This window comes from Heterodontus francisci, unplaced genomic scaffold, assembly GCF_036365525.1.
Source record: "Heterodontus francisci isolate sHetFra1 unplaced genomic scaffold, sHetFra1.hap1 HAP1_SCAFFOLD_140, whole genome shotgun sequence".
NCBI classification, from domain to species: Eukaryota; Metazoa; Chordata; class Chondrichthyes; order Heterodontiformes; family Heterodontidae; genus Heterodontus; species Heterodontus francisci.
In genome coordinates, this window is record NW_027141745.1 from 2,352,662 (window position 1) to 2,365,103 (window position 12,442).

Here is a 12,442-nt window from a genome sequence, read left to right on the forward strand (position 1 = left end):
TTTCTTTGTAGTCGTGGCGGACGCATACTGCAAAATGTTTAAGAGCCATCAATAGTCCTAACGTTTCCTTTTCCACAGTGGAACACTTTTATGGTGCCTATTCAGTTTTCTTGTAATGTACCTGACTGTTTTTTCTATGCCCGATTCGTCATCCTGTCACAGGGCTGCACCAACCCCCAGGTTCATCAAAGTTAAGGGTTCATCAACATTTGCAGTGGCCTTCTTTAAGATTGCCTCTATCTTTTCACAAACTGCCTGGCATTCAACTGACCAGTCTACCATGGTTTTCTTTTTCAGTCGCAAATCGGTTAGTGGAATAGCTACAGCATTAAGCTTCGATGGAACATTCTTGCAGAAACCACACATCCCCAAAAGCCTCATGATTTCACGCTTAATTTTAGGGATAGGGAACTCCACTAAGCCTTGTACTTTTGCCGTTCTTGGCAGCACTTGTCCTTGCCGCACCGTATGTCCGAGGTAGGTTACTCTGACTTTTCCAAATTCACTTTGCGCCAGATTTACCATTAATTCAGCGGCTTTTAATTCTATAAACAGGGTTTCAAGTTTTAAGTGTTCCTTCCAAGGTTGACTGTATATTCGTACAGCATCACGATACACGACATAATTGGGAAAACTGGCTACAACTTGATCCATTCGTCTCTGAAAAGTTGTTGGCGAATTTTACAGCCCGAATGGCTTCAGCCAGCACTGATAAAGACCGTCTGGTGTGACAAAAGCTGATATTTCTTTAGCTCGAGGTCTCAAAGGAGCTTGCCAGTATCCCTTTAACTAACCTATATTTGTACGAAACAAGGCACTGCCTGCTCTATCAATACAGCGAGGATTGGGCAGGAGTCTGCCTTCGTTACTGCATTGTCTTTTCTGTAGTCTATGCACAGTCGGGTTTCCCCATCATGTTTACGCATGAAGACTATTGGTGAACTCCAGCTGCTTTGACTCGGTTCAATTATATTTTTCCAGAATGCATTGGAATTCTGTTTTTCCTTGGGACTGTTTGTCTGGACTTTAGCGGTAAGGATGCTGTTCTAAAGTAGAACATTTCCCTATATTCACATCATGTGCTGCTAAGGTTTTACATCCTAGCTTATCCCTACAGACTCTTTGAAAGAAAAGCAAACTATTGCAGATGCTGGAAAGCTGAAATAAAAACAAGAACTGTTGGAAATACACAGAACGTCTGGCAGCATCTGTGCAGATAGAAACAGAGCAAACGTTTCAGGCCACTGTCCTTTCATTCGAACTGGCAAATATTAGAAATGTAATAGGTTTTAAACAAATAAAGCGGGGGTGGGGCAACAGATAACAAAAGGTAAGGTGTTGGTAGGACAGAGGGTCACAGAAAATAACAGACCAGAAGGTTCTGGAGCAAAGGCAAACGTCTGCTGAAAGACAAAGCATTCGTGCAGCGAGGGTGTTAATTGACAGACAAATGAACAGCTCTAACCCAAAGCAAAAACATGAAAGAAACCGTGGGTAAGCACATGGTAAACATTATTGATGAAACAAACTAAAATAAAATGAACAAATTAAAATAATGAATAAGAAAAAAGAAATAAATAACCAAAATAAAAAGGGAGCCCATCAAGCTTTGAAATTATTGAACTCAATGCTCACTCCAGCAGGCTGTCGCGTGCCTAATTGGTAAATGACGTGCTGTTCCTCGAGCTTACATTGATGTTCACTGGAACACTGCAGCAAACCCAGGACAGAAAAGTGGGCATGAAAGCGGGGATTTGGTGAGGGTGGGGGGGTGGGGGAGGGTTGTTATGGGGGTGTTCGGGGGAGGCGGCTTGAAATGGCAAGTAACCAGAAGCTTGGGGTCATGCTTTTGGACTGAGCAATTGTGTTCCACAAAGCGGTCAGCCAATCTGATTTTGGTCTCACCATTGTGGAGGAGACCACATTGTGAGAAGAGAATACAATATATTAATTGAAGGAAGTACAAGTAAATCGCTGCTTCACCTGAAAGGAGTGTTTGGGGCCTGGGATAGTTAGGCGAGAGGAGGTAAAAGGGCAGGTGTTACTCTTCCTTAACTCTTGTATTAAGAGAAGCAAAAGTGGTATGAGGAAAAACCTTTTCATGGAGCGAGTGGTTGAGGTCTGGAATGCTCTGCCTGAGAACGTGGAGGAGGCAGGTTCAACTAAGCATTCAAAAGTGAATTAGACAGCTATATGAAAAGGAAGAATATGCAGGGTTATCGGAAGAGGGCTGCGGCGTGCCACTGAGGAAATTACTGTTTCAGAGAGCCAGTGTGCACACGATAGGCCGAATGGCCTCTTTCTGCGCTGTAACAATCCTTTAGTTCTGTGACGTCTCTCCAAGTGAAGTTGATGAACAGTTTGTGATGGGTAGGCGCTCAAGGCAATTCGTTTGCAGCAGGCATCACATAGGACGTTCAGCATGGGTTTCGCAAAAAGTCTGCTTTGGCTCACAGTTGCAATATAGCAGTAGAAGCTTTCTTCCGGTTCCATGATTTCCCAAATCAGAGGATGCAAGACGAACCACAGTGGGTTCAGGAATTCTTCAGAGGCCGAAAGCAGTAGGAATCTGCCACCTTTCAATTGCATTTTTATTGCAAGTGATGCAGCTTCCCATTGCAGAGGGAATAGCCAAAGTGAGTGTGGGAACCTTGCAGGATCCGACTGGAGAATTGATAACGGGGATCGGGGAAATGGCAGATAATTTAAACCAATTGTTTGCAACGGTCTTTACAGTAGAGGGCGCTATAAACATCCCACAAATATCAGGTAAGCAAGGTGGCCATTGGAGGAAAGATCTTGTAACAGTATGCATCACGAGAAACAAAGTATTTGACAAACTAATGGGACTAAAACCAAGCAAGTCTCCAGGATCTGATGGCCTACATCGAAGGGTCTTAAAGGAAGTGGCATTAGAGATAGTGGAGGCATTAGTCGAAATATTCAGGAAATCATTCAATTCTGGGATGGTCCGAGCTGATTGGAAAACTGCGAATGTGACACCCCTGTTCAAGAAAGGAGGGAGACAAAAAGCAGGAAACGAGAGGCCAGTCAGCCTAACATCGATCGTTGGGAAAATGCTAGAGTCCATTATTAAGGAAGAAATAGCAGGACATTTAGAAAAGCTTAACGCAATCAAACAGAGTCAACATGGTTTTGTGAAAGGGAATTCATGTTTGACAGATTTGTTAGAGTTCGTTGAGGATATAACACGCAGAGTTGATAAAGGGGAACCGGTAGGTGTAGTGTATTTGTATTTCCAGACGGCATTCAATAAGGTGCCACATAAAATATTATTGCACAATATAGGAGTTCACGGTATTGAAGATAATGTATTAGCACGATTGAGGATTGGTTAACTCACAGAAGGCAGAGAGTCGGGATGAATGGGTCTTTTTCAGGTTAAAAAGACGTATCAAGTGGAGTGCCACAAGGATCAGTCCTGGGGCCTCAATTATTTACTATCAATATTAATGACTTGGAGGAGGGGGCAGTGTGTAATATATCCAAATTTGCTGATGATACAAAACTAGGTGGCAGGACATGTTGTGATGAGGACATAAGGAATCTGGAAGGGGTTATAGATAGGCGGAGTGAGTGGGCAACAACTTGGCAGATGGGGTTTAATGTAGGAAAGTGTGAGGTCATGCACTTTGGTTGGAAGTATCAAAAGGTAGGCTATTATGTAAAAGGAGAAAGACTCCAAAAAAGGGCAGAACAGAGCGACCTGGTGTTCCTGTGCATGAAACACAAAAGATTAGCATGCAAGTGCAGAACTTAATTAATATGGCAAAATGAATTTTGCCCTTTATTGTTAGGGGGTTGGAATTTAAAAATAAGGAGGTCCTGTTACAACTGTACGGGGCGTTGGTGAAGCAGCACCTGGAGTACTGTGCACAGATTTTCCCCCGTATTGCAGAAGGGATATACTGGCATTGGAGGCAGTTCAAATAAGATTGACTATGCTGATTCCTGGGATGAAGGGGTTGACTTATCAAGAAGGGCTAAAAAGGTTAGGCCGTTATTCATTACAGTTTGGAAGAATGAGGGGTGATCTTATTGAAACTAGATTCTGAGGGGGCTTGACAGGGTAGCTGTTGCGAAGATGGTTCCACTAGTGGGGGAAATCTCAAACTAGGGGACATAGTTACAGAATAAGGGGAAAATCATTTACAACTGAGATGCAAAGGAATTTCTTCTATCAGAGGGTAGTGAACGCCTGGAATTGTTGTGGAAGCTACATCATTGAAAATATGTAAAGAGGAGGCAGTTAGATATTTTGAAATATCGGGAAGTAGAGGGCTATGAGGAGCAGTCACAAAAGAGGAATTGAGGTCTGGGGTAGGTCAGCCATGAACCTATTAAATGGTGGGGCAGACTTGAGGGGTTAAATGGGCGATTACCGCTCCTATGTTTATGTTCTTCTATAAGTATTTTCCAACAGTCTGCAGGCAGGTCAGGTGGAAGTTTCAAAATGTCTGCTTTTTGTCCAACCCACTGCTTTCTAAAAGTCCAAAGTGAAAACAAAAAGCCTTCAATAGATGATCACGTGACAAGACACAGTGTCTCCACTGTCATTCAAGATGAGTATTTGAAGAGCTCCACAAACGACCTCCCCCACCTCCTCCCCCCCCCCCCCCCCCCGCCCTCCGCCACGGTTGACTTCATTGTAACAGCTTGTTGTCCTATTATTGTGTACAAAGCCAACATCCAAAAAGTCCAGCTATTTGCAAGTCCACTGAAAATCGTTTTTTCCCTCCTTTTTTAACACACCGAAGTCTAACTTTTTAGAACAAAAATAAAACTCTTTTGGCAGAGTTCTGTTAATGAATGGTGACAGATAAAGAGGCCAGCCACATCATAGACAGCAATAGATCAGTCCTGAGAGAGACACCCTAAAAGTTGGCGTGCAATTAATGGTGTGTAATTAATGAATAGACACAATTGTAGAGCACAGCCACAATGAAGAGAGGCCCTGAAATAGACACTCTAACAGCTGGAATTCGGTAACTAACTGGACACAGTTGAAGAGTATAACCACATCACATAGGGCAATGGAATAGTTCTGAGAGTGACACTCTAGCCTTTGAAATTGACTTGATGAATGATCATGGTTGAAGAAGACAGCCACATCCCAGAGTGCAGTAGATCAGTCCTGAGAGGGACACTCTAACATTTTTACTACAATTACTGAACGAAAGCAGGCAAAGAGGGCAGCCACATCGCAGAGGGCAGTGGAGCAGCTCTGAGAGAGGCACTCTCATATTTGTAGTTTAATTGCTGACAGATCACAGTCAAAGAGGACAGCCACACCCACAGTGCAGTGGAAAAGTGCAGAGAGGGACACTCTAATATTTTTAAATTAATTGCTCAATGAACAGAGTTAAAGAGGGTAGCCACATCCAAAATTGCAGTAGATAAGTCAGGAAAGAGACACTCCAACCTTTGGAATTTAATTATGGAGTGATCACAGTTATAGAGAAGAGCGACATCCCATAGTACAGTAGAGCAGCCATGAAAGAGATACTTTACCATTTGAAATTTCATTACTGAATTGCAAAAGTTAAAAAGGACAGACACATGCCAGAGTGCATTCCAATATTAGGAGACTAATTACCGAATACAAGCAGGTACAGAGGAGAGCCACATAGACTCATAGAGTTATAGGGTTATAGAGCACAGAAACAGGAATTTCGGCCCATCGTGTCTGTGCTGGCCATGAAGCACCCATTGTAATCAAATTTTCCAGCCTTTTAAGAGACAGTTGAGGGAGGGGCAGTACCGGCAGCTCAATGTTTCATGGTGCAGGATCTTCAGCCATGACAGGGGAAGAAACAAAAGAGGTTTTGGCATTGCACTGTAGATCAAGGAGTCAATTACTGCAGTAGGGAGGGATGAGACCTTGGAAGGTTCTTCAAATGAGGCCAAAAGGGCAGAACTTAAAAACGAAAAGGGGCAATCATTTGGCTGGGAATGTACTACAGGCCTCCAAACAGTCAGGGAGAGATAGAGGAGCAGATATATAGGCAAATCCCAGAGATGTGTAAAAATAATCAGGTAATATTTGTTGGGGATTTCAACTTACCTAATATTAACTGGGATAGTCTTCGTGCAAAAAGGTTTAAAGGGGGTAGAATTCTTTAAATGCTTACAGGAGATCTTTTTTCAGCCAGTACGTAGAAAGTCCTGCAAGGGAACGGGCAGTACTGGACCTAATCCTAGGGGTTAAAGCCGGGAAAGTGGTAGAAGTGTAGTGTTGGTGGGGGGGGGGGGTGTGGGGGTGCGGTGTCGGGGGGCACTTCGGGGATAATGAACATAACTCTGTAAGATTTAAGGTAGTTATGGAAATGGACAAAGCCGGGCCGGAAATCAAGGGACTGAATTGGGGGAAGGTCGATTTCCAAATGGTAAAACAGTATCTGGCCAGACTGGACTGGGAGCAGCTACCTGTAGGAAAGTTAACATCAGACCAGTGGGAGTCATTCAAAGAGGAAGTAGAGAGGGATCTGAGCCAGCGTGAACCCGTTAAGGTGAAGGGAAGGACGAACAAGTCCAAGGAACCCTAGATGTCAAGGTAGACAGATAATTGGATCTGGAAAATGAAGGAGGCTTATGGCACATTCGGAGCCCTGAAAACAGCGGAGGCACTAGAGGAGTATAGAATGTGTAGACGGGTAACAAAAAGAAGCTGTCAGGAGAGCGAAGAGGGGACATGCAAAAACAATGGAAAACAAGATAAAGGACAATCCTAAGGCGTTTTATAAGTATATTTAGGGAAAGAGGATTACCAGGGAAAGAGTGGGACCCATTAGGGACCAATTTGGCAATGTGTGTGTGGAGACAGAGGATATAGGTGATGTTTTAAATGGTTATTTTTCATCTGTGTTCACTATGGAGAAGGACGATGTAGGGAAAGGGGATTGTCAAATATTCGAAAACATTAGCATTGGAAGGAAGCAGGGATTAGCTGGTTTAGCGGGTTTAAAAGTGGATACAGTCCTAGACCCAGATGCGTTGTATCCCAGGCTGTTATGTGAGGCAAGGGAGGATATAACTGGGACTCTGACACATATTTTCATATCCTCTCTGGCCACAGGAGAGGTACCAGATAATACAGCGTTGCATTATTCGCTTGTGCCTTAACAGATCTATATTTGATCTGCCTTCTGGGCTGACTTAGCTTCTCTTCTATATTTGACTATGCATCACCCTCTACTCTACCTCCAGCCTGTATCCCATCCTCCTGTCAAATTAGATTAACCGCTCACCACCCCCACCCACACCCGTACCAACAGCATGAGCAAATCTTCCAGCAACGATGTTGGTTCCATTCTGGTTCAGGTACAACACATCCAACCTGCACAGGTCCCACATTTGCCAGAAGCAGACCCAGTAATCCAGGAATCTAAAACTCTCTCTCCTGCACCATCTTTTCAGCCTCGCATTCATATGCCCCTATCCTCCTATTCGGACCCTCACTGGCACGTGGCACGGGGAGTATTCCAGAGATTGCAAGCTTTAAGGTCTTGCTTTTAATCTGCTACCTAGCTCCCCAAATTCTTGTTGCAAGACCTCATCCTTCTTTCGACCGATGTCGTTGGTACCAATGCGAACCACGACCTCGGACTGTTCACCATCCCCCTTCAGAATGTCCTGCAGCCACTCCATATCCATGAGTGTAGAAGAACAGCCCTGAAACAGACACACAAATAGTTGGAATTTACTTCCTGAATGGCCATGAATACCGTGGAGAGCCACATCACCAAGTTCTGTCGATCAGCTCTGAGAAATAAACTAACATGTGGATTTTACAAAATTAAAGGACACAGTTAACGTGCACAGCCACATCCCACACATAATCTACCTCTCAAGAATTGCCTTCACAGCCATCAACTAAGGTACAACAAGAGAAGACATCCCACTTAAATGGATTGTTTGCTGTTTGTCCATCACCTTTCTTAGATAGAAAGATGCTAACCATTATAAAGGATGCAATATCTAGATATTAAGAAAATAATGATATGATTGGGAAAAGTCAGCATGCGGTTATGAACGGGAAATCATGTTTGTCATACCTATTGGAGTTTTTCGAGGATGTTGCTTGTAAGATTGACAAAGGAGAATTAGTTGATGTGGTGTATATTGGATTTTCAGTAACTGTTTGATAAGGTCCCACACAGGAGGTGAGGAAATAAAATTGGAACATATCGGACTGGGATAATATACTGCAATGGACTGAGAATTGGTTAACAGACAGAAACGGAGAGTAAGAATAAATGGTTCATTCTCAGGATGGCAGGTTGTAACTAGTTCTGTATCACAAGAATCAGTTCTGGTGCCACAGCTATTCATAGTCTATAAAAAATAATTCGGATATGGTGACCAAATGTAATATCTAAGAAATTGATGACACAAAACTAGTTGGAAATGTAAATTATGAGGATGATAGAAGGAGACCTCAAGGAAACTTGGACAGGCGAAGTGAATGGACAAGAACTGGACAAATTTAATATAATATGAGCGCGTGTATTTATTCACTTTGATAGAAAAAACAGAAAGGCAGAGTATTTCCTAAAAGGTGAGAGGTTGGAAAATGTTGATGTCCAAAGGGAACTGGGTGTTGTTGTTCAGGAGTTGGGAAAAGCTAGCATGCGGGTGTAGCAAGCAATTAAGTAGGCAAATGGCACATTGACCTTCATCACAAAAGGGTTTTGAGTACAAGAGCATATATCAAAGAATGTTGGTAATACTCAGCAGGTCTGTGGAGAGCGAAGCAAAGCTAACGTTTCAGGTCCGTGACCTTTCATCAGAAATGGTAAAGGTTAGAAAATAATTCACATTTTATTTTTGCCTGCTTTTCATGTAGTCAGAGCTGCTCAGTATTCTGCTATTTACACTCTCTGGACTAATGATTTGTCTTTCACCACAAGCACTAACACACTCTTTGCCTTTGTCCCAGGACTGCTTTGTTATTTAATCTCTCCTGCCCTCTGTCCTATCAAACACGTTCACCTTTGTTCTTCCACCCACCGCAATCCCGTGCACTTGCTTGCAACCTAATTCTTTTCGAACCTTTGCCAGTTCTGATGAAAGGTCACAGACCTGTAAAGTTAACTTTGCTTCTCTCTTCACAGATGCTGCCAGACCTGCTGAGTATTGCCAGCACTTGTTGTTTTTATGTTAGATTTTCAGAAACTGCAGTATTTTGCTTTTATTTTAGTGTTTAATTCACAGCCACCTCTTTTCCAGGAATGCCTACGTTGAAGAACTTCTGCTCTTCTCTCCGGTGGATTTCCGTTTGTCACTTTTACCTTGTTCACCTTCATTGTGTTCTATTTCACTCCTGGTATTTGATAAGTTCTCGACCAAAACACGTTTTCACAACCACATCTCCTTCCTCAGTGATTGTCTCCGGTTCAGAAGTATTCCACGTGGATTCCAACTGAAGTTTCATCCTTCATGTTTTGAATCCACCGAAGAGTACAGCTATCTGTGAGAAATACAGCATTCCTCGGAATGCTGTGCTTGCCGCATCCTGAGTTCCACAAGCAGTGCTATGTGCTGCCACATGTGCACACTGGACCTCTCTCCCTCTCCTGAAGCACCGCCTCACTTTTTCTCAAAGCTGTTCTATTCCGCCGTTTCATTTAATCCTTCATCGTATCCGACGCATTAACAAAAACTTGTTTTCTTCCTTTCAGGCGGAAGCTCCAACAGCTGATGGGGACTAATGCACCACCAGATCCTTCTTCCCCTACACTCCCCTCTGACCACACCCTTTTTGATCTGACCCCTTGCCATGTATTCACTGTATCCTCTGACCTTCCTCTTCGTAACGCTGAACCTTCTGCAGTCCGGAAAGGTCTCAGCTCTGTCCTCCGACGCCCCTATCTCAATGAATTTCTCGCTTGACATGACTTTGAGTTCTTCTTCCATCGCCTTCGCCTCTGGGCTCACTTCTTTGACCTGGAGTCTTCCCCCACCCCACCACCGACCAGCAGACCCTTTCACATGCCTCCAGCATTTCCCCTCCTCCTGGACACCTCCCTCCGACCTCTTACCCGCTCTTCATCATTATTTGAATAAAATCGGCTAGACATTGGCCATCTCAATTTCTCGATGCCCTCCCTCCCTCACTCACTCGAACCCGTCCTCCTCTGAACTTGCTGCACTCCGTTCTCTCACGTCTCACCCCGACATTGTCATCAAAACTGCAGACAAGGGTGGTGCTGTTGTTGTTTGGTGCACCGACCTCTTCCTTGCAGAGGCTCAGTGTCAACTTTCAGACTGGTATTTCTTCCCACTTCCTCCTGGACCATGACCCCACCACTGAACATCGAACTACTGTCCACAGTACTGTCCATAGGACTGTCACTGGCCTCATCGCCTCTGGAGATCTTTCCTCTACAGCTTCTGACCTCATAGTCCTGCAACCCTGGACAGCCCTCTTCTACCTCCTTCCTAATATCCAACAACAGGACTGTCCCAGCAGAGCCATTGTTTCAGCCTGTTCCTGGCCCACTGAACATATTTCATCCTATCTTGACTCTATCTTTTCTCCCCAGATCCAGTCGATTCCAACCTACATCCGTGACCCTTCTGATGCACTACATCAGTTTGGCAATTTCCAGTTTCCTGGCCCAAACCGCCTGCTCTTCACTATGGACGTCCATTTTTTCTACACCTCCATCCCCCACCAGGACGGTTTGAGGGCCCTCTGCTTCTTCCTTGAACAGAGGTCCAACCAATCTCCATCAGCCACCACCCTCCTCTGCTTGGCTGAACTTGTTCTCCCATCGATCAACTTCTCCTTCAACTCCTCTCATTTTCTTCAAGTAAAAGGTGTTGCTATGGTTAACCGCATGGCTCCCAGTTATGCCTGTCTTTTTGTGGAGTGTGTCGAACATTCCTTTTTTCCAGTCCTAATCAGGATTCCTCTGCCAACTCTTTTTCTGGTAAATTGATGACTGTATCGTTGCCGTTTCCTGCTTCCGCCCCGAACTGCAAAACTTCATCAACTTTGCTTCCAATTTCCGCCCTTCTTTCACCTTTACATGATCCATCTACGACACCTCCATTCCCTTCCTCCACCTCTCTGTCTCCATCTCTGGGAATAGACTGCCTACTAATATTCATTATAAGCCCACCGAACAACAGCCACATCGTCTACACGTCTTTCCACCCTGCCTCCTGCAAAGATTTCATTCCATTTCCGAGCTTCTCTGGATCTGGAACAGCAGCTCTGGTGATTCAACCTTCCACGATCGTGCTTCTCATATACCTTGTTTTTTCCTCAGCAGAGGATTCCACCCTACCACCCCGCCTCCCCCTGCCTATGATTGACAAGGCCGTCAACCATGTCCAGCACATTTCCCACACCTCTACCCTCACCCCTTCTTCTCCCTCTCAGAACCACGACAGTGTTTCCCTTGAACTCACTTACCACCCCACCAGCCTCCACATATGAAGGGTCACCCTGCACCATTTCCATCATGCCAAGACATGATGGCATGATGCCAAGACCAATCACAACATCCCCCCTCCCCTGTCAACATTCCTAAGGGATCATTCCCTCTGCGAGAACCTGGTCCACTCCTTCATTACCCCCACCACCTCTTCCCCTTCCCACGGCACCTTCCCATGCAATCGCAGGAAGAGTAACACCTGCCCTTTTACCTCCTCTCTCCTCACTATTCCAGGCCCCAAACACTCCTTTCAGGTGAAGCAGCGATTTAATTGTACTTCCTTCAATTAATATATTGTATTCTCTTCTCACAATGTGGTCTCCTCTACAGTGGTGAGACCAAAATCAGATTGGATGACCTCTTTGTGGAACACATCTGCTCAGTCCAAAAGCATGACCCCAAGCTTCCAGTTACTTGCCATTTCAAGCCGCCCCCCACCACACCCCCACAACAACCACTGCCCCCCCACCCCCCTCCCCACAAACACCGCTTTCATGCCCACTTATCTGTCGTGGGTTTGCTGCAGTGTTCCAGTGAACATCAATGTAAGCTCGAGGAACAGCACGTCATTTACCGATTAGGCACGCGACAGCCTGCTGGAGTGAACATTGAGTTCAATAATTTCAAAGCATGATGGTCCCCCTTTTTATTTTAGTTATTTTTTTTCTTTTTTATTATTCATTATTTTAATTTGTTTAATTTATTTTAGTTTGTTTCATCATTAATTGTTGCCATGTGCTTACCCACGGTTTCTTTCATGTTTTTGCTTTGGGTTAGAGCTGTTCATTTGTCTGTCAATTGACACCCTCGCTGCACGAATGCTTTGTCTTTCAGCAGACGTTTGCCTTTGCTCCATAACCTTCTGGTCTGTTATTTTCTGTGACCCTCTTTCCCACCAACACCTTACCTTTTGTTATCTGTTGACCCACCCCCGCTGTATTTGCTTAAAACCTATTACATTTCTAATATTTGCCAGT